This window comes from Macrobrachium nipponense, chromosome 10 (genome assembly GCF_015104395.2).
Source record: "Macrobrachium nipponense isolate FS-2020 chromosome 10, ASM1510439v2, whole genome shotgun sequence".
In the NCBI taxonomy this organism is placed as follows: domain Eukaryota; kingdom Metazoa; phylum Arthropoda; class Malacostraca; order Decapoda; family Palaemonidae; genus Macrobrachium; species Macrobrachium nipponense.
The window spans coordinates 59,783,877-59,806,551 of NC_087204.1; positions in this window are offsets into that span (position 1 = coordinate 59,783,877).

A 22,675-nucleotide genomic window follows, 5' to 3' on the forward strand; every position below is an offset into this window, starting at 1 on the left:
AAGCAAACAGACACATAAACAGACCAAAAGCCTTTTATATATATATATATATATATATATATATATATATATATATATATATATATATATATTATATATATATATATATATATATATATATATATATATATATATATATATATATATACACATACATATATATATATATATATATATATATATATATATATATATATATATATATATATATATATGTAAGTGTTTACATAATAAAAATATGGAATGTTAGTCCATATATATAAAAGACTAAAACTAAAGAGGTCAACCAGATTGCTTGCAGGAATGTGATCAGACTAGAGACGCTAAAGATGACGTATACAATAAAAGTAGGCTAAGATAACATGCCGTCACCTGTAGTCATTCAAATTGTTTATAAACTAAAAACATTAGTCCAAGCTCCCTGCTTGAGACAACTACCGCGACCTATAATTCAAACGGCCTACGTGATCTGTAGCGTGTCTCATTTGATTGTGTGTTCGTATGTAACTATGTCATCTGATAGTATGTTCATATGTTCGAGCTACTATCTGCTTCCTTCTAACTTGTAACAGAGATGTAGAACACAGCAGAATAGAGTTAGCTATCGTCATTAGAAGACCTGTACTCTTTACCTAAGCTTTATCATGTAGAGGAATAGGATTAGCCATCATCATTGGCAGAAGCGATCAAGCATCGTTATTAGAAGACTTGTACAATCATACCTGATCTTCACCATGTAAAACTAAGAATATATATATTTTTATACTTCGTGTTTTCTACAAGAACCTCCTCACCGAATCATCATGAGTTTAACACATCGTCGTCATAAACAAGAAGATAATCCCGACTTCGTAAGTGATCTACAAACCCCAAGACACTCCATTGAAGATGGAAGTGCAATACCAACCGACTTAGCGTAAGATTATCAACAAGTCTAACATTACCTCATAGGGAGCCTTATCAACAAGGCAAGGCAAGCCCTAAAAGTGGTGGCAAGCGGCTGTACGCGCCTAAAAGTGGTGGCATGCGTACCAGAAGAACTCTACAACTTCTCCGAAGAAAAATCAGAATAATGAAGTATCATATAAGAACTCTTCAACGACGACGAAAAGCAAGAGATTCTTCAAGCAACTTAGTATCATCGTTTAGTGAATAACTTCAAGAAACAAAACCGACTGTCCGTCCTTTTCCTACGGCAATGCAAGCTTCGTCTCTCATTAGAATCATTCAAGAAAACATCGTTAGTGAGCGTTTCCGGCACTTCAAGAAACAAACCGAACGCGTCTGCAGCATCGGATCTTTCAAGGGCTCGAATCATCGAAACAACGCGCACGGGGGAAACTGAAGCCAAACCAGGTCATCCGCTAAATAGAGAAGGAGGACCAAGGCCGTGTGTCGTTATCGGAACACCGTGACTTCCCACAAAAGCAAGCTAAGTACAATTTTTTATTCATTTGGAGTAACTTTGAGTGTTTCCTTTGCAGGTCGAATTTCGTTATTCCTGTGGCTGAAGTACGAGACATTCTTAATCTTACTACAGAAATTATCTACATCATTGAGATTTCGCTACTGCGAGTTTTTATCTTTGAGTGTCGTTTCCAGAAGTTCTACTGAAATATCATAATCATATACTATGTTAATTTTATCATTTTGGGTGATTATTAATCCCTTACGTAACAAATCATATTAAACAGTGAATATGCGTTTACGCAGTGGACGTCTGTATTTATACAGATGCATGGATAGGGTCGTTAAGCACCGTAGTGATTGAGAAAACACTCAAAAACAAGTGGAACACCCGTACAAATCTAGATAAATTAGAGGTAACACTATTTCGGGTCATGACAATAAATGCTCCTTTGCAAGTCCCGATCGCATTTTAGCCTTGAGTTTTTTGAGTTATATAAAATATCGAACCTCAATGACTCAACTTACTTTAAAAATATGGCTGGGTTGCAAGGAATAACATGTCTGTAAAAAAACTTTCATTAGGCTAAATGCGCTGACCAGGATCCCTCACTATTTCAAATTTTAGCAAAGAATGAAGTAAACAACAGCAAGTACAAACAGTTAATATTGAATGCAGTAGAGATAACTTGTCATTAATAGTAATCGCTCAGTGGCCTATAGTTCGTCATTCATTGCTTTATACGTAACCAGCAACATAATGCTAAAACACACAATACGTTGCCGATGGTAATAAAGAGAAGGATCCTAATTATTACAAAAAGAAATAGAAACAGTAGCCCTTTCAGAATCAAACAAGCAAACTCGGTTACTGTGTCACCTAGTCAAGTGGTCAAGGTCAGTCAAAGCTGCCGAAGTGTTCAAAGCATAGCAAATTCCACACAATAAGCGACTCTAGCAGAGTGGGGAAAAGCGATGTTGGAAAAATTAAAAAGGAATTTCCCTATGCATCACACGACCGTATAAAGTAATCAGAGCAGGTTTTCGTTTTTTTTTTAATACGTAAGTTATTATAAGTAGTGGTGGATAAAGCCCGACTGTACGCGCCGTAAAAAATTAGAAATATCTAGTTTTATTTCTTTAGTACACGTAATATCCTGTATTACGGACTCACCGTCTGTTGTTCGAACTTCTCTAATGAGAAGTCCGGATAAGCGAGCGCTTACAGATACCTCTATAGTTATAAAAAACATTGATCTGTATGTAGTGTAATTGTAAGATCCATCTAGGGGTATACAAAATATTATCTTACATCCTGCCAAATAAGGCGTGTTTATCAAATGAAAATCCTATAAAACCTTCAAACATATTGAAATCCGTTTGAACAAAAAGAGACAGTTAATCAAATAATAACTTATATAAAGGAACTATACATTTGTCTCAATAAATCGTAACATTGTTCACAGGAACGACGTCCCAACAAGAATTCTCCCACAACCGCAGTCGCACTTTGCACGCAAAATCTCGAGAAGCATGCACCCTCGAATGTCTTAGTGCGTGTAAAAAGACTTTGCTGGGAAATGAAATTTTAATCCTTCCCGACACTCTGAAATATAACGATTTCCGCGAACAAAGCCCTAGACACGGTTGACTCGCAGCAACAAGTTAATATAGTAATCCACAAAAACCTATACATATAAATATCGCATTTTTTATTGTTGCTAATTTTTAATCCCGCCCAACCAGTCGTAGATGAATCTCTGCTGATAATCTATCTAAAGTAATATCCGTATATATAAAAAAAATTCTGCTGGATCACTCTGCTTGAATGGTCATTCAAGCAGAGGTGATTCAGCAGAAATTTTTTTATCTTTTACCTGAATACCAGGAAGTTTCTCCACTAGTGAGTGATCTCTGGGAGAAAAACGGATGTCATTGAAAACAAAATACGGTCTAAGGACAAACATAAAACTATATACGTACCTTTTCGTATAGACTTCCATTGCAATTTCAAAATAGAGATAAAAGACTAAGTTGAAAAAATGTTAGTAATAGGAGTCATTAGGAAATCAAATAGCCCATATATGTTTCCCTCAAATGTCATGCCATAAAGATCGGACTTGGCGTATCTGCGTAGATTCTGTCGCTTAAACAAGGAAACGACTCCCGATAGTTTCCAGTGCGATGTACCGACGACATCTTATCTCTGCTAGGTTAGAATAAACAAGGCACAAGCCCTAAAATATATATATATATAGGTATATATATATATATATATATATATATATATATATACTATATATGTGCGTGTTTGTGTATGTATGTATAATTGAATGTCGAAGATATGGAACATGATGATGTATAAATAAAGGAAAAAGTAACATAACAGAGTTGGTTGCTAGGCCTTTGACTCAATGGTCTTTACTAGCCTGATAGTAAAGGACCATTGCGTCGAAAGGCCTAACAACCACTTCGTTGTTTCACTTTTCCTTTGTAGCATTTATCTTTATATATAAACTAGCTGACCAAGCTGCCACAGCCCAGTGAACTTGAACTTAATGGGCATTGAGAATGTCACTACTCATCTCAGTGACCTCAGACTATGGATTAGACACTAATACCTTTATTTTTTTGTATGTTTTACATGTATCTCAGTAACCTTGAAAACTATAGATTGGTCACTAATAGCTGTTGATTTCGGTTATTTTTACATGTTACAACTCTTCCCAGCCCCTTCTCAGCCCCTTCCTATCGGGCTGAACTTGGACTTAAGGCCATCATCTCAGTGACCTTTAAAACTATGGATTAGACACTAACATCTGTTGTTTTCGATTTTTTAAATGTCATCCCCATCCTCCTTATCGCTCCCTTTCCTATCAGGGCTGAACTTGGACTTGAAGGGGATCAGGAGTGTCCCTATGCCAAAAACTATCGATTACACACTAATATCTTTTGTTTTCTGTAACTGTAATTTTTATGTCACCCCTTTCCACCCCCTTCTCACACCTCTCCCTAGGGATGAACCTGTACTTAAAGGATATCAGGAGTGTCACTATTCTTCTCAGCAACCTCAAAAACTGTGGATTAAACACATCTACTGTTTTTGGTAATTCTTACATTTCAGCTCCTTCAGTGCTCTGATTTTAATTTTGTTTTAACCATAACTGTTTCCTTGTTTGATATTGACATATACTTCAAATCTCATCAAAATCATTCAAGACATGTGGATTCATATAGCATTCATACAAACGAACAGATATTTTATCATATATAATATATACATATATATATATATATATATATATATATATATATATATATATATAATATATATATATATATATATATACTACCCGGTGCTGCCCGGGAAAACTCTCTCTCAAACCCCTCTACTCTCTCTCCCTCTCTCATTTTCATTCTCCTTACTCTATCTCTCTGTTTCTCGCTCTCTCCCTTCACTCTTAAGACAGTTGCTTCAGTTATATTATCCAGCTCACTTTCATCTCAATTACCTCTAAACTATGGATTAATATATGTAGTTTTTGGTTCATTTTACATGTCACCCCCTTCCTTTCTTAGAAATTAAATGATACATCGGGGTAACACTATTATTTCAGCGACCTTCAAAACTATAAATTAGACACTAATATCTGTTGTTTCCAGTTACAGTGATACATTTCACCAACAAGTGCACAAAAACAGAATGATAATAATTTCTCATGAATTCTTCATGAGAAGGAAAAAGGTTATCTGCCATTTCACGCGTCATCTCAAATAGTTCGAGATACTGAGAAGGAATTCATTAATGAAAGTTGTCAACAACTCTCACCTCTAATGTCCATGTTTAAAGTTTCGTGTGAACTCAATTACCTTGTCTTCTTAATCTTAGATATGTGCATCAGCCTAGACAGACCTGTATTCTCATCCAAGATAGAAAATCTATTACCTGTATTAATTTCAACAACCCGAAATGGACCCTCAAACTTAGGACCTAGTTTATAGTTAAGCTGGTCAAGGACGTTCACTTTCACAAAAACTTTGTAACCAACAGCAAAACTAACATTTGGACTCAATATTTCTGCTAGGGCTGTAGAGATCAAAGACTCGTCACAATTAGCAGGAATGGACAATAAATCAAACGCGCCTCATGCTGGATAACCAAACAATGCTTCTGTCGGAGACATACCTATTGTATCACTAACCATAATATTAATCCTATGCCGGACTTGTACTATATACCGACCCCAATTAACGTCATTACCCCCTACAGTAATCTGAAGCGCTTCTAAAAATTTTCCTGTTGGCTCTTTCACACATAACTTTTTTTTATCCCCATAACTTCTGCAAGGCAGTCTGAAATCTTATTCACAAATTCCCGCCCATTATCTGTTATCAGAACCTCCGGGGTTCCGTAACGACAGATCCTACCTCTTCAGAGGTTTTATTTTTCAACAGAAAAATTTCAGCAAACCTAGTCAACTCATCAACAACTAACAGATATTTATGACCGTATCTAGACTCACAAATATTCCCAAGAACGTCCATGTGGACTCTCTGAAATGGCCTTGACGGCACAGGAAATGCACCTAACCTACAAGAGGTAATCTTCGCTGGCTTACAAGCATTGCACAAATGTAAGACCTAAAAAAATCTCCAACAGAAGAGGCCATGTTTTTCCTAAAATATTTTTGCGCGTATCTCATGCTATCTTCTCAATCCCAAAAGTGGGCTACCAAATTCACAATGAACAATCCTGAGTACTGTAGGAATCAAACTCTTTGGGACAATAATCTGTGTCATATCCCCTATATGATCACTGATTCACAGCTAAAGTTTGACCTCCCAAACTAACAAATTACCCTCTAACTCTAACCCAGAAAAAGGTAACTTATAACCTTTCCTAACTAATTCCCCTCTAAGGAAAGCCTTGGGATAAGCTAAAACCTCATCTTCATCTTTTTTCTGCTCTATTAAACTAATATCCTACTCTATGGAATCGCCAGTTATACAACAAATCTGAGAACCATCTACGTTAGATTTTCCCTCAATATATCTAAGGTTGCCATCAAAATCTCGAATTGTCAAAAACTATCTAGCCCTCTTAGGAGGGTTTATTAAAAAGATCCAACAACGGCTTATGATCCATAAGAACTTGTTACCCAGTAACATCTTGAAGTGAACTAAGCTAGAAACTACAACAAAAGCTTTTTTTCAATTGTGGACATCAGTCTTTCATTGCTACCTCACGTCTTAAATTTGCGACAATAAAAAGCAATAGGATAATATTTACCATCATATTTCTATATAAGGCAGGCGCCTATGCCATCTTGACTGGCATCAGTCACTAGGGTAAACGGCTGACTGAAATCTGGGAACTTCAGCACAGATGGCTTTTCTAAAGCATCTTTAATATTCTGAAAAGCTAACTGCTGAGCTTCGGCCCATGCAAACTGTACATATTCCAGTAAAACGTCCGTTAGGGGAGCTGACAAAATAGAAAAGCCCTTCAAAAAACGTCTGAAGAATCCAGCCATCCCAATGAAGAAACAGATTTGCTTCTTAGACATAGGGACAGGAAAATCAACAATTGCCTTAACTTTATCATCATTAACCCTAACAGCTTCCTTAGAAATGACATGTCCCAAATAAAGTGTTTCTTCAAGAAAGCACATTTCCCCAATTTGGCCTTATGGCCAGCTAATCTAAGTCCTCTAAGGACCTCCCCAACCACTTCCAAATGTTCCTCTATGGAGTCTGTAGCAATCAATATGTCATTCATGTATACAAACACGGACTTTCCCAACAATCCATGCAAAACTGTATTGAATAACCGTATAAAAGTCATAGGACTACCTGACAAACCATAAGGCATCCACGTAAACTCGTAATGTCTCTTCGATAATGAGAAAGCCGTGTATTTTCTTGATTCCTCATTAAGAGGAACTTGCAAAAACCTCTGCATAAGATCTATGAACAAATATATATTTCGACCCCCTATCTCAACAAACAGGTCTGACATACAAGCAACCAGATATCTGTCAGGAATAGTCCGTTCATTCTATCTACAGAAGTCTACACAGACCTGCACGGAACCGTCTTTCTTTGGCACCGCTAGTATGGAAAAATTAAAAGGCAACGAACTGGGCATAATAATGCCTTCTTCCTCCCATTTAGTAACTTCCTGTTCTACTCTCTTCTAAATGGATCTTGTGTTCTAACACATTGGTTAATCCTAGCTTATCCCATTTCAATGCAACATATCTGCAAAATCTGCCAAGACATCGCGTAATTGCTCTGCACATTCTTTATAATCTGCATTGCCTCTCTGCCTCAGAAAATTCATTTAGCCCTCCTACAACAGGAACAGATTTGTCGAGTGCTTTCCAATTCATAAAATCTAGGATATATGTATTTTTCTGATATTTCCTAACTGTGTCATTACAGTTCAAAAGCTGTACCCACGTAACACCCGTAGACCCATCATTATTATACCCGTAATCTTCTCACTACCTTCTACACTACACACTTGATTGGGCTTTGAGGCACCTTTTAACTGGACCTTTACTAAAACAACATTATCAGCCAAAACCGTTTTATATATAGTATTCATCTGGCTAGCAGGCACATTGACATCATGGGACTGATCATTTACCTCAGAATCAACTTTATCATAAACATTATCTGCATTAACATTACCCATATTATCATCAACGTCTACATGGACAACGGTATTACCCCTATTATCATCAACATCCCCCATTTCTTCAACATCTACATAAGGGACAAACATCCCAGGGACCCCGACTGTTATAACTCCAACCCCAGTATGCACTGAAACTTTATTATGCTGACACACAGGGTAACCCAATAAGATCCTATTCCCCAAAGCAGCCCCTTTTATGGCCAATACTGGTTCAACAAGTTCTCTATCCCCAAGAGAAAAAACAAATATCTGCAGATCCAAAAATATCCAAATTGTGTGCTTGCACATCACAAAACTCTTTCCCTGGTAGGCCTCAGAGGGTACTGAGAAAACAACAACCAATAAAAATCAGAATTGATAATATTGACAGACGCTCAGGTATCGATAAATATACACACAACGGAACTGGACGCTGTCCCTCTCACTACCGGTTTGGCTCAATTACATCCTTCAACAAAGCTACATAACACGAACAATCCCCTTCATGAGCCATCTCACTCGAGTTATCAAAACCCTGAAATGCGGGACGAACACTGTCCTTATTCAGAAACGGACAAACCGCCAATAATGCACAGAACATTTACAGCTATTACAATATGTAACTCTGCTGAACTTCTAAATATCCCCTATCGTATGGCAATTAAAACAACTGATTGGCCATACTTGATCTACAAATAATATTAGGCTCTCTGTGAGGTTCTATTCTCCCGCAATAGTTATTAGAAACAAAAGTTGAATCCCCTTTCGGCGTTATATCAAAAGAAGTTGCCCCTTCATACAAAGTGCTCCTAACTGGCGTGTAATTTGGCAAATTCTCATGTACCTGAGAAATATTTAGCGTCTCATCAGACGCAGAGTTTGTGTTATTAACACAACTAATAATTCCCGCTCGTACCAACTCAGACCAACATGAAAGCCTCTGAAAATTATCTAGGGAAATACTATCATCCAGACCCTTTCGACGTCTCTACTGAGTCAATTGCGGCAACACAAAATTGAGAATTAAAATCAGCTAAAGACTGCTGACTACCCCTGGATTTATGAAATCCTTTTAAACTGCGGACTAAGCCTTCGCGCTCTTCAGTTCCATAGGCTGTTCTAAGAAATGTTTGGAGACTTGACCAGTTTTTGCATTTAGCATTACGATGATCACGGCAACGAATATCCAAATCCCTATTCCTAAAATCTAACGCCTCTCTGTTATCTGTAATTCCATTATCATTAAAAAAACTATTAACATTCTCAATAAAAGTCTGCACTGACTGAGGCATTATGCCGCACACGACCCCCTGAAACGTACGCATTTTCGTCAAAATTCTCGATATCTTTTTCATTAGCCACCTTGCTAAAACTTTGTACTTTCTCGAAGGCATGATGCAATTCTCCTTTAGCTCGTCACGAGTACAAAAACTATTTTCCAACTTAGGAAAGAGGAAAGAAAACTCAAGAACGGAAAAAAGAGAAGCAAGAAAAAAAAAGTACTCAACATGTAACCCCAGTTATTTTTCCACAAAGTCGTACCCAGTTCACAACCGAGTAACATGACAACTAATTCATTACGCAATTCACAACGTCAGAAGGTCCCAGTGGTAGGTACCCTAATCGCTGATAAGCACCGCTCGTCGCAAATCATATTATTTCAGTTTCCTATCGAGAATAGAAAATGGGACTCAAGCCAGATGAATAAAAGAAAATGGGACTAAGGTGAAAGAGCGATTTTTCCTGCAACGTAAGTCCTCCCTTGTTACCCTTTCCACTACCTTTCAGTCCCTCCAAGTACCTCTCAAAATACTCTTTGACCCCAACTACAACTGGTATGCACGTATGAACGCACGACCGCGCGCGCGCGCGCGAGAGAGAGAGAGAGAGAGAGAGAGAGAGAGAGAGAGAGAGAGAGAGAGAGAGAAAAGTAAATTGCAAGCGCACCACTTCCCAGCCCAACCGAGGCTGGCCTGTTACTAAGTGAAAAACGCTGAGCCAACGACGAACTCCATATGCGCGAAAAAAACACACTCACACTCACACTCAGACCAAACCTGTTGCGATTTCACACAAAAGTATGCAATAACGACAACCAAGAATAAAGGTATTGTCTGAACACTTACGTTCCTCAGTGTGTGACTCTCGTCCAAAAATGGAATTCTGCGTAAAACAAAAACAAAAAATTGAAAGAAAGAAAATCATAAAATATACACATTACTGTGTATTTACTCACAAGCGATCACCCCCTTTATTTCTTAATTACTGACAGGTATCTTTGAACACACACACACACAAAAGCATAATACATTGCACCTTCCAGCCTACAGATTATGCATAACTGTCGGGGCGAAGCTGAACCCAGAATCGCTGACCCTATCCCAAATCCAAATGCCAAAAAACCACCTTCCCCTTCACAAAATTAATGAACAACCGACCGTTTTTTTGACAAATACACACAAAACCACTTGTCTTCTTCGAAAACATCCTAGTTTAGCCGCTACCACCAAATAATCTGTAACCATGAAGGAGGCCCTAATACTGAATATGGCAGTGTGACTTACTGGGAATCTCTAATCAACACACAAGACATTTACAAAAAGCTAATTTGGTCACTGAATTAAACCCTGAACTACAAAAATATATTTAATTACCCAAAAGAAAAAACAATACTAACTAACCGAGACAGCTAGATTTAAGGAGTCAAATGGGAGGAAAAACAGAAAAAAAATCTTCCTCAGGACTTGAACTAGAAATCGGACTGTTTGAAACATTATCCGAGTAACTGAACAATTCCCACAAATGTAAGTAAAGCGAGACACAATCTTTTCCCCAAACTTCGACATATCAATTCCACAAAATTAAATTGTCACGCAGTAAATAAATTCGTCTCTTCGACATGTTTTCAAAACACCATATGAATTATCAAAACTGGTAATAATTCAGCTCACTGAGGCCGACAGGATAACAAACCGACAGAGATCCTCAGTGGGATACAAACTCTTATTAGCACACATGTCAAAATAATAATAAATCTCATGAACAGAACAGTGATAAATTTCGCCAAACAAGCGCACAAAAACAGAATGATAATAATTTCTCATGAATTCTTCATGAGAAGGAAAAGGGTTATCTGCCACTTCACACGTCATCTCAAATAGTTCGAGAAACTGAGAAGGAATTCATTAATAAAAGTTTTCAACAACTCTCACCTCAAATGTCCATATTTAAAGTTTCGTGTGGTGTTGTCACGCACCCATCATCTTCACGGCATAGCTGGGCGGATAGTGCTTCGAAAGTTTATATAAAAAAAAGTTCTCAGAGGAGGTAAAAAGGGACGTATAAACGAACAAGCATTCTCGGAAGACCACTCCTTTAGATGACGTCACTGACATATAACTGGTTCATTATACAATAGAATTCGTAACGACACTCGTTACTTATTTTGCAACTTCGAAGATTCCAAAAATAATATTTATATATATATAGTATATATATATATATAGATATAGATATATATATATATATATATAATATATATATATATATATATATATATATATATATATATATATATATATACATATTTATATTATATAAATATATAGATATATATATATATATATATATATATATATATATATATATATATAGATCTATATATATATATAATCTATAATATATATATATATATATATATATAAATTTAGAAAACTAACCCTGGGTGATTTTCACCCCGACACCATTTGCAACTCTGTGTTCTTACAGCACAGTAATGAATCAACCACCACCTCACTCCATAGAGCTTCAGTGGGCACTTTGCATTGATGACTGAGAGAGGGTATATTATGGAGCTCCCTGGGATTCTTCCACAGAATGGATTTAGGGTGATTTCCACCCGACGTTTGTGATACAGTGTGTGTGATTTTCTCTTTACCAGCTGTAACTCCCATTACCTGGGTGGGTCCAGGCCAGTGTTCATGTCTTCAGCTGCAGTATTTTTTTTTTAGAATTCTTTCTTAAGTTTTTTGTGATTTTCTATATTTTTGGAAGTTTTTCTAAGTCACCACTTAATATTATTTTTTTATTTTCAGTGACTTCTTATATGCTGAAAGAAAAGCCAAAGAGCTATATTTTCAACATATTTTCTTACTTTCAATATATTTTTGCTGCAATTATGGTTTTTTTAATTTCCAAAACTCGGGTGTTTTTCGCCCGGGGTTTGTGATGATGTAACTCAAATATAGGGCTAGACGAGAAAATATGCATGTATATTAAAATGTATGGGGTCGATAACCTTACCTCTTGCCGGTTAGAAACAGATGCAAGACAGCGAATTCCTCAAGGCGCTGAGGTGAGACACGAGGTGGTAAAACACGTTGTTCACGGGATGACCAGATGCAAACACATTCCAGAGATACGCAGTAAAGCACAAGGGAGGTTACTTCAGTTTACTTCAGGTCACCGGGTGGCATGCAATGAACACGTACATGTGAAAATGGAAAATCCACAGAATAGACTAGCATGCATACGTTCGCATGTTCAGTAGCATGTGTGCATCCATACGTCTGTTAGTCAGTGTAAATATGTTACAGTGGGTTACAGGTGAATGAGATATAATCTCTAGTATGAGGATTAAGGTGGGTACTTACCTGATATTGATTGTGTGTGAGAAACACGCCATGGGGAAAGACACTAAGATCCATCAGAAAAGGTAACGTGAAGACTTTGAACAGTTACATATCTTTATAGTGACATTAAGTTTAGCTTCCAGAGAGGGGTAGTGGGTGTGACACAGAAATTCTGACAAACTTTAACATTTAATTGTCTAATAATTATGGTCTCTTTATTTCAGATGGATTCTTTCGTCACTACTTAAAAATTAATTCTCTTGACTTAATTATGATAAGTGTTGTTAAAGACTCAAGTAGTAGTCGGAAATATGGGGTAAAAGAGAAAATCACATGCAGGATGTTTTGTTGAAAGTTTTCTTTGGGATTTTATTTATGTTAGCTAACTGGGAAAATAAAGGTTATAGTTTTGTAGATTAGTGGGTTTTGAATTCACCTAAGGACTTAATGATTGATTTCAGCTAGATTCAAAGATGCCACAGAAGAGGGACTATGGAAGGTAGGTTACGCTTCCTAGTTAGGAGTTTTCTCCACCATTATTTAAATGAGCGTCATTTTGACACTCGTAATAAGTGGTGGCACCAGTTAAAAGGCATTCAAGCATATAGGTTGCATTTCGGAGAGACTAGGATAGATAGAATAGGCATATGTTAGGAAAAGTGGCTATAATTATGTATATTTAGCAACTGACTCTCTATTGCAGACAAAAGGGGATTTTTAAGTGTAGTCAGCACTAAAGTGTAAGACGTGTTTCTTGGGGGACAGGGATAAATGATAATGGGAATTAATTAGGCGTGGTTGCAAGTGTAACTAAGTATTGCGCGCTAAGGCGAGTGCAAATAACTTCGTGTTCACATGCCAAAACCTATGAGGATGTAGGTATTAAAGTTTACTTTTGTTTTTATCTGGTGTTAACAATTTCCTCACAAGTGTATTTCATTTTGGTGCCCCTCGAGATTCAACGGACATTAGGGGTTTGTTGTAATTGCAATGCATTAGAAAGAGTAGCACGACGTGTTTCATTTTTGTATGTGAGTGTGTGAAAGAGGTTGCGATGAGAAAGGGCTGGCGCTTAGCTAAGCTAACAATTTTTTCAGAAGGGAGAATAGCGGTACATTTTCTCTTTCTCACTCGCCTATTCCGTTTTCTGTAGACCAGCTCACAACCTTGTAACAGTTGTGATCAGCTGATTGACCATGAATCTGCGAGGCAGTAACTCTAAGCAGAAGTGGTTTATTGGGAATTGGTGCATGCTATTTTCTTTAATTGGTGAATGATACATTATTACTTTTGTGTTAGTGGTTTGTGTGGGGATAAATATATCGATGTTATTGAGGTCAGGGCGAATCCTGAATCATAAGAGTTCCCATAAAGAAGGCAAAATGGCTGAAGCAAGTAACAGTCAAACTTTGGTCCATAAGATAACTAACATAAATGCAGGAGTTAGCCCTTTTAGAGGCATTGTTGATGGTGTTCTGTCCCAACCAGTGCAAATTTTAATTGAGGGAGTGAATAACTACTTAAACGCCAAGGGAATTAAAAATAATGCAGAGGCATTCAACAGAGGTAAAAGCCTTGTTAGATTTCAATGAAGGGGATTTGTCATTTAGATGCTGTATTTTTCAGTACACAAAATGTCGGTCATGGACCGAGTTACAAGCATTTCTGAGGGCGGCATATAGAACAAAGGAACATGGAGATATGATGCGAGACCTACACCTAAGAAATGCCAGCGTTATAACACGAGAACATCCCAGAGAGGTCGCTCAAAGGGGCAAAAGGATCGGCGACATTTTCGGAAAGCCAATCAACAAAAAGGGTACAGATGATTTGTATGTTCCATTGTGGTCTCTTGGGGGACTCCAGAGCCCAGGCTGATAGCAAATGGGACAGTGGAGTATATGAAGATCCCAATTTCTATTGATACAGGATCTTCAGTGAATTTAATGGACCATGATCTGTATCAGCCCATGTTCTCCCAATACCCTTTGAAACCCTCAACAGAGATGGTGTCTGATGTACAAGCCCATAGATTAAATACCCTGGGTTTTATCAGAATACGGTTTACTCTTGGTGATAGAGTCTCAATAGAACCATTTATGGTTATAAAAGGGGTTGCATTGGGCAACAGACTTTTACTGGGCCATCCTGCATGTAGGAGATACAGGATACCAGTCCATACAGGTAGTAGTTGTATAACGGTTGGAATACCAGGTGTTTAAATTAAAAGATCCATTTGAGTAACAAGTGGAACTAAGGATACCAAGATTAATTTGGGTAAACAGTGAAAATGGGGGTTCTTTTGGCGGGTGATAATGGTAATGATACCAATGATATGGGAAGTGGTGATATCGGAGCCCACCACTGATGATATGACACTGGTGGTGTCGGGGATGATATACAAGATATTGAGGGTCACGGAAGTGACAGTTTTGGCGGTTTTAACAATGGTGGTATGGGTGGTGATGCTAATACTGATACTGATACTAATACTGATATTAACAATGGGGTCCTGGTGGATGAAATGAAAGCCACAGGCTGTGATATTATTGAGGACGTGAAACGGGGAGTACTAACCACAAATTTAAAGATATTTTATCAGAGGATGTTATTTTAAATCCAGATACAAAGACTAAAAGTCAGACTGAGGAAAGTGAAAAATCCCAGGGAGGTATGCGTAATTGAGGGTAACTAGAAACTAAGAACGGTTATTAGCACTGCATCTGTAACGATACAATTAGGAATATTAGTAGAATACATAAGTGGTAGACCTCCAAGATTGGAGTGGTGATAGGGGCTCAGTGGCTATTGTAGAGGAGGAAACTGAGTTTTCAGAGGCAGAAATGCAATCAAGGAAGAAAATATTTAGAGAACATTTAGTTAATGCAGACTATAAAAAGCATATAGAAGCGGTAAGTGAACTTTTGGCAGAATTTGGGGCATAGTAGGTTTACAAGCCGGTAAATTGGGACTGACTAATGTGTTAGAACATAAGGTAAACTTAGAGGGGGAGAGGAAGGAATCATTAGAACTAGTGAGTCTCTATACAACTTTCCTCTGTTACCGGTGCCTAAGAAGGACGGCTCTGTCTGAGTATGCATCGTTTTTAGACGTCTGAATGAGAAAACAATTCCTGACCGTTATCGAGTCGCGTGCATACCAGATCTTTTTGTAGAAATTGAGGGACATGATATTTATAGTTCAATTGATTTAGCGCAGGGTTTTCTGCAGGTCCCTCTTAACGAAAATTGCAAGGAATATACTGCTTTTTCATTGCCCGAGGGACATTTTGAACTACGCGGATGCATTTTGCTTTGTCAGGTAGTCCTTTACAAGGTTAGTAAACACAGTTTTGCATAGGCTATTGGCTAAAAATGTTTTTGTGTACATGGATGATATATTGATTGCAACAGACTTGATCGAGCAACACTCAGAAGTGCTTAAGGAAGTAATTAGGAGACTTAGGTTAGAAGGATTGAAAATTAAGCTGGCCAAGTGTTCCCTTTTGAGGAAGCAAATTACATAATTAGGTCATGTCATATCTAAAGAAGGAGTAAGAGTAAATGCCAATAAAGTCAAAGCAATTGCAGATTTTCTTACCCCAAAGTCAAAGAGACACATTAGGCCATTCCTGGGAATGGCAGGAGATTTCAATAGATTTCTGAAAGGATTTTCTAACATAGCAACATCTTAAACAAATATGTTGCTGGAAGACATTCAATTTCATTGGGGAGAACCGCAACAAGTTGCTTTTCAGACTTAAGGACGCATTAATGAATCCCACAGTTCTGAAATTTCCAGATTTCAGTGAACCGTTCACATTAGTGACTGATGCCAGTCAGGAGGGTATAGGTGCTTGCCTTATGCAAAAATTTGATTTGATGGAAGCTCCATCCCACTCCTTTTTAAAGTAGGAAATTTAGGACAAAGGGCAGCAATAAGAACTAATGGCTGCCGTAGATAAGAAGCCTGGCAATAATATCAAGTTTAGTTAATTTTAAAATATTACTAATGGGGAATAAAGTAGAAGTTCTTACAAGCCATTATTGGATCTTTTTAATAAACCCGATTTGTCACCCAAAAAAGCTCAATGGTTCTTAGCTATCAGGGACTTCAATGCAAAGCTCAAATATATAGAAGGCAAGTAAAATGTAGTCGCAGATGCCCTTAGGAGATGTTTTTATGATACAGAAGGATTTCAAGTTAGGGTAGTTACTAGTGATTCTATACGATGGGATATAAGTCTCATAGAGCGAAGGCAAGAAAAGGATGAAATTTTGCAGACGCAAAAGCGTTCCTCAGAGGGGAATCAGTAAGGAAAGGTTATAAGTTACCTTTTTCAGGTTTAGAATCACAAGGTAGGCTGTTGGTCAGGAAAATTAAATATAAGTTAAGGACTAGTGAAAGTAAAGGAGACACAACACAGATCGTAATTCCAAAAGTCCTAATTCCAGTATTTTTGGATATAGTACATTGCAGGTTTAGTAGTCCACATTTGGGGATAGAAAAAACATATAATGAAATGCGTAATAAGTATATTTGGAAAAATATGTGGAAAGATGTGGAAAATTTTGTGAAAAAGTGTACAGTGTACAATGCTTGCAAACCCACAAGAATAACTTCTTGCAAATTAGGGTCATATCCAATACCAAGTAGACCTGTTCAGAAAATACACATGGATATCTCAGGAAATTTTTTGTGAATCAAGGTATACGAATAAGTACCTGTTGGTAATAATAGCTGAACTAACGAGGACAGTAGAAATTTTCCACTTAAGTATAAAACAGCTGAAAAAGTAGCTATAGCATTTTTCAATGGTGTTATCTACAGATATGGCTCACCCGAGGTTTTGTTAACTGACAATGGTAGAGAATTTGTAAACAGAATTTTAGTGTGTTTAGCAGAAGTCTTGGGGATACAGAAAGTAACAATTATTCCATACAGACCTGAAGTTAATGGGTTATGTGAACGAGCAAACAGGAAAGTGCTCGAAGCTCTCAGGAAGACTATAGGAGGAAACAATAGAAACTGGGATAGATATATAGATATAGTTAGACATAACCTAAATAGTATGGTCAGTGATTCCATTAAAATGTCTTCATTCAAAGCATTGTTTGGTTGCCAAGCAGGAGGCACATTTGATTTGCTAACTATACCTCATCATGGAGAAGATACAATTGAAGCATTAATTTCCACAGCAAAGGAGAGACATGCTTGTCTCATCCGTAATCTTGAGGCTAAGACCCGAGTAATGGTGGAAAGAAGCAACGATAAATCAAAAGATATTAAAATTGCTATTGGAGATAATGTATTCCTAAAAATCAATGTGAGAAATGAACTAAATTACAAGTTGGGTCCAAAGTTTGAGGGTCCTTTTAGAGTTATTGAAGAAAAGACAGGAAACAGATTTGTAGTCTTAGATGAAAATACAGGTCGGTCGAAATTGACTCATATATCAAATTTGAAGAGGACAGGAAAATGATATGAAGAGAGCACTGCGCAGTTGCATTTTTTTTCTTTCCAGATTTTGCAAATAGATGATGAAATGTGATTAATCAGTCTTGTGTAGAATTTTTTTCTTCTTTCATCCTTTTACTATTTTCTAACTATGCGCAAACTGCAGCAATTTGGCGGAAAACTCGAAGTAATTATTTTCATAATGGAAAAGTGGGGTGGAAAATGTGGGAAAATACCGTGGAGTTCAGAAATATTATAAGTGATTCTTCTGGTGATGACTTTTGGTGGTGATTTTTTTTTGGTGGTGATGATACCTGGTGGTGACTTTTTTTGGTGATTTGGTGATTCCTGGTGGTGTTGATTTATTGGGGACGATTTTTGTGGTTATTTTGGTGGTGAATATTTTATGACTATGATTTATGAGCCCATGGGGTGGTGACTGTGGTTCTTTGTTGTATTATGGGTCTTGGGGTGTGGTACTGGTGCATTACGGTTTTACGGTTCCCCTGGTAAGGTGATGTATTTTATGAGATTCTATTCACCAGTGATAATATATATTTGGCGGTATATAGTTGTTGTGGATAATTTGTGGATTGTGGTTTTCTGTGGTTTATATCCCAACGAGGTGATTTGTTGGGTGTTATATACATGTGGCGGTATCACATGGTTTACAATTTTGAGGTTTAATGTGGTTCTGTAGTATCAGTGGAGATTTATTGAGGATTCCCCGCAAGGATTAATGGATGAATTTGGGGTCAATTTGAGGAATGATGATTTAACGGTTTATGAGTCTGACTAGACAAGTCAATGGTGCGATCTGAGGACATGCTGAATATATCTAATGTCTTATCGCTTGGCGATAGACTTTTTGTTCTTTCCTTACGACTGTCATTCGTAAGTAATTTTGGTTCCTCTCATCTCCCTTGGATATCTTAGTAGAGAGGTTCTTTCTTGACTAGAGGAGATGATTCAAACAGGCAAGTGACAAGATAACAACTTATTCTGTAACTCCATACTAGGAGATGCAGCTCGGTCGGACGACCGATATGTTTGATTGTTGGCGTGGAACTGCCATTCTAAAGCATCGCGTCGATAGCGGAACATTAGCTATCTAAGCAATTCATATAAAAACACATACGTAGTCTGCCGGCTCGGAAGTTACAAGTTTCCGCGTAGGTCAACAGGTCACCGCTTCCCATGGAAGTTGTTGTGCAAAGTTATCATAACATAAAAATGTTGACAAAGCTTTGAGCTAGATCAGGCTACTGCAGACAGCGCATAGCGTAATCTAGGTCTGCTTTGGTCACGTAGAACCCTCCTAATGCCATGACCCCAGGTCATTGTTGATATTTACAGATCTTGTAAATTATATAATAATGTAATTATTACATATACAGGTGGTTTGGTGCTAACAATGTGGGTCACGGATGAGATCAATTGTTGATATTTTCTTTTGGAGTTGATTACTCAAAGGTTTGCACTGCTTTCAGGAATGTTGATGATGATATTCCGTGGTGAGAATTTGAAGGGGTCATCTTAAGGGGTCATTTTACGAGGTCATTCGGGGAATGATACTGATATGTTGCGGCAGCAATTTGTGTGGTAATACAAACTACAATTGTAACGGGGGAAAGGGCTGAATTATTTTTTACCCTTATACATTTTGTAATGGGAAAAGTTGAATTATTTTTTTTTTACTAAGGAAACCTGCAATCGGGATTAAGCGGTTTTTATAGTACCTTTTACATAGGATTTCTATTATAGAGAGGAGCTAGAATTTATCTTGGGATGTATAAGATATAAGGACATTTAACATTATATTAATGGAGATTAGCTGTATAAACACTACTGGGGTTTTGCTGTATAAACATTACGGGGGTTTTGATAGTATACTTGTCAGATACGGGATTAAAAATGAGTGGTCAGTTAGTGACAAAAATTCCCCCAGTAAGTTTAAAAGGGGTCAGTAGATAAAGACCATATTTATTTCAATGAGGAATTTCAGTCTTTAATAATTGATTATGAGATTGGGTATGTTAATTCATGACAGATTCTTGTGTTAAAGTAAGACTTTATCCTTTTTAAGATCAGTAGACTTGTCAAAGGGTCAGTTATTGAACCTATTAATGACGAAACACGAACAACGATGACTTTAGATAATCCCAAGCTCACACTAGTGGTGACAATGAAAGCAACTTAGGATCTACTGCGCCAGATGTTGGATCTTCACACGGGCGACGAGGTCTCAGGTCGTCATTGCAGGGACAAGATATCGTCGATGGGTCGTCTCAGGATAAATTCTGGGACAAATCCGGAGTCTAAGTTATCTTAATGTAATCTGAATTGTTTGAAAGGCAACCTTCCATTCCTATTGATTGAATTGTTCAAGGTAAGTCCCACTCTCATTCCCTTTATCTAATTATGTCTGGAGTTCGGTATAGGCCCCTCAGACCCTGTTATCCAAACGAACTCAAGGACTCTAGGTGTGAGGTTGGTTTGGATGAAGGTAATGCAATAGTTTTGGAATAGCAGAGCCTGGGGAGACTATACCTAATGCCTGTAATTACGTAAAGAGAATTAGAGTGGAACTTCCCTTGAACAATTCTATCAATGGGAATAGAAGGTCGCCTTTCAAACAAGTCAGATTACATTAAAGTAATTACATTTACAAAATTTACAGAGAATCAAAATGGCTGGTAGAACCCATTCGAGATGCAAGCATGGTTTCTGTAAAACTGGGCTAGTGCCTTTATATGAGTTATTAGTTTGCTGTTTCTGAGGCTAGCTTGATGTACTAACTGCATGCGAATTGCCCGTAACTTGGTACGGTAATCTTATATGGCAAGAACTTGGGCAAGGTGTGAGGAAAACAGATTCCAGAACTGCAGGAAAACCTGGAATAGAGTTCCCACGGTTACTCTAACCCATACAAAGACTTTCCCTCTCATGAAATAGTTATTCACAAAGGAGGGAATTTATCATTGAATTAATTAGCACAGATTCACTATGGTGGGAAAGCTCTTGTTATTATTTCAGAGCAGCTTACGTCACAAGGAAAATGCGTGCTAGGTGGATTCACTAAGCGTTTACTTAAGGAGAATGGGAAATTGGAATATTGAAAAAAAAAAAAAAATGAGAGAAATCTAATGAGAGAAACAGGGATGGCTGAATTCACAATCCAGGACATTACCTTTAGTGCAGTGGTTCTTAAACTTTTCCGGTGGCCCGTACCACCTTGGTATCTCAGAAACATTTTTTGTACCCTCCATCCAATATGAATACAATTAAAACATGAAAATATTTACAGGTACCCCAGGTTAAAATCCACTGCTTTAGTGGTGTGCTAATTAGCTTGATCTTCGAAGCTGGCCGAGTCCAGTCATATAGGGTAAGACAAAGGCTAGCGGTGGGTTTTGCTGTAAGAGGTAGGCCAGAAGTCAGACCAAAGTCACGCAACCTCGGGTCAGACTGGGTAGCACGGGGGATCGGTGTTGTCTGGAAGAAGCGAATACAACCACCAAAGAGTTATAGAAAAATAGATCTTAGAGCTAGGCGTATGGAGGGTCCGAGTAGCAGCTCATTTTCCCTAATACCTGTCTTTGTACCCTAATGGCCCCCTCGCCCCAAAATCGTACGATTGGGGGAGAAGACGCCTACACTATATCTTGGTTTGAGATGCCTAATGGTTGACAGGAGAGGCGAATCAAATATGTGTGTGTGTGTGTGTGTGTGACATATATGCTTTACCTTCTTTGTATTATATCATTACGATAACAAACTTTATCATTTCACAAAAATACTAATCAAGAAGTGCACGTTCTTTTTCATTGTTTTCTTTTTATTTCACGTAATGATTTTATGCCTGCGGCTTTACATGCGAAACAATGACAATGACTCCACTTTGGTGAACGATGGACATTTTCATCTGCAGTAATGAGTGTTGCCTTTGATATCCAATGAAATGTCTGTTCTCGTTCATTCAGATATCGTTCGATTTTTTCTAAAATGAAAGTAAACAGCTATATTACGCCTAATTATTTCCATATCAGATATCGCAGAAAAATATTGAGCAGTCTTCTTTGAGTTCAAATTTCTTTTTTTACTTTATTCGTCACTTAGTCTAGTTTCTCAACATCACACTTTTTCTTGAACTTTATTTTTGATATTAGATTTTTCATTTCTTTTTAATAGTCTTCTTAGATCCTACATAAAATAAAATAAAAATCAGTCATATGAATCATAAGGTTTCGTTTGTACGAAGCCAAGACTCTCAAATAATTATACACTTTTATATTATATACCTCTTTTTGTCATGGAAAGAATCACTCAACATTCATTCCTTATATTTGAGGACCTTAAGATAAAGGGGGCACACTTCAAAATTCGTATGCAAATGATTAATAAATATAATAGATACGGTGGAACGAATTTTTCTTTGCTTTTCTGTACAGGATTTGAAGCAGTCTAGTATCCTCTCTCCTGCTCTCTCTCTCTCTCG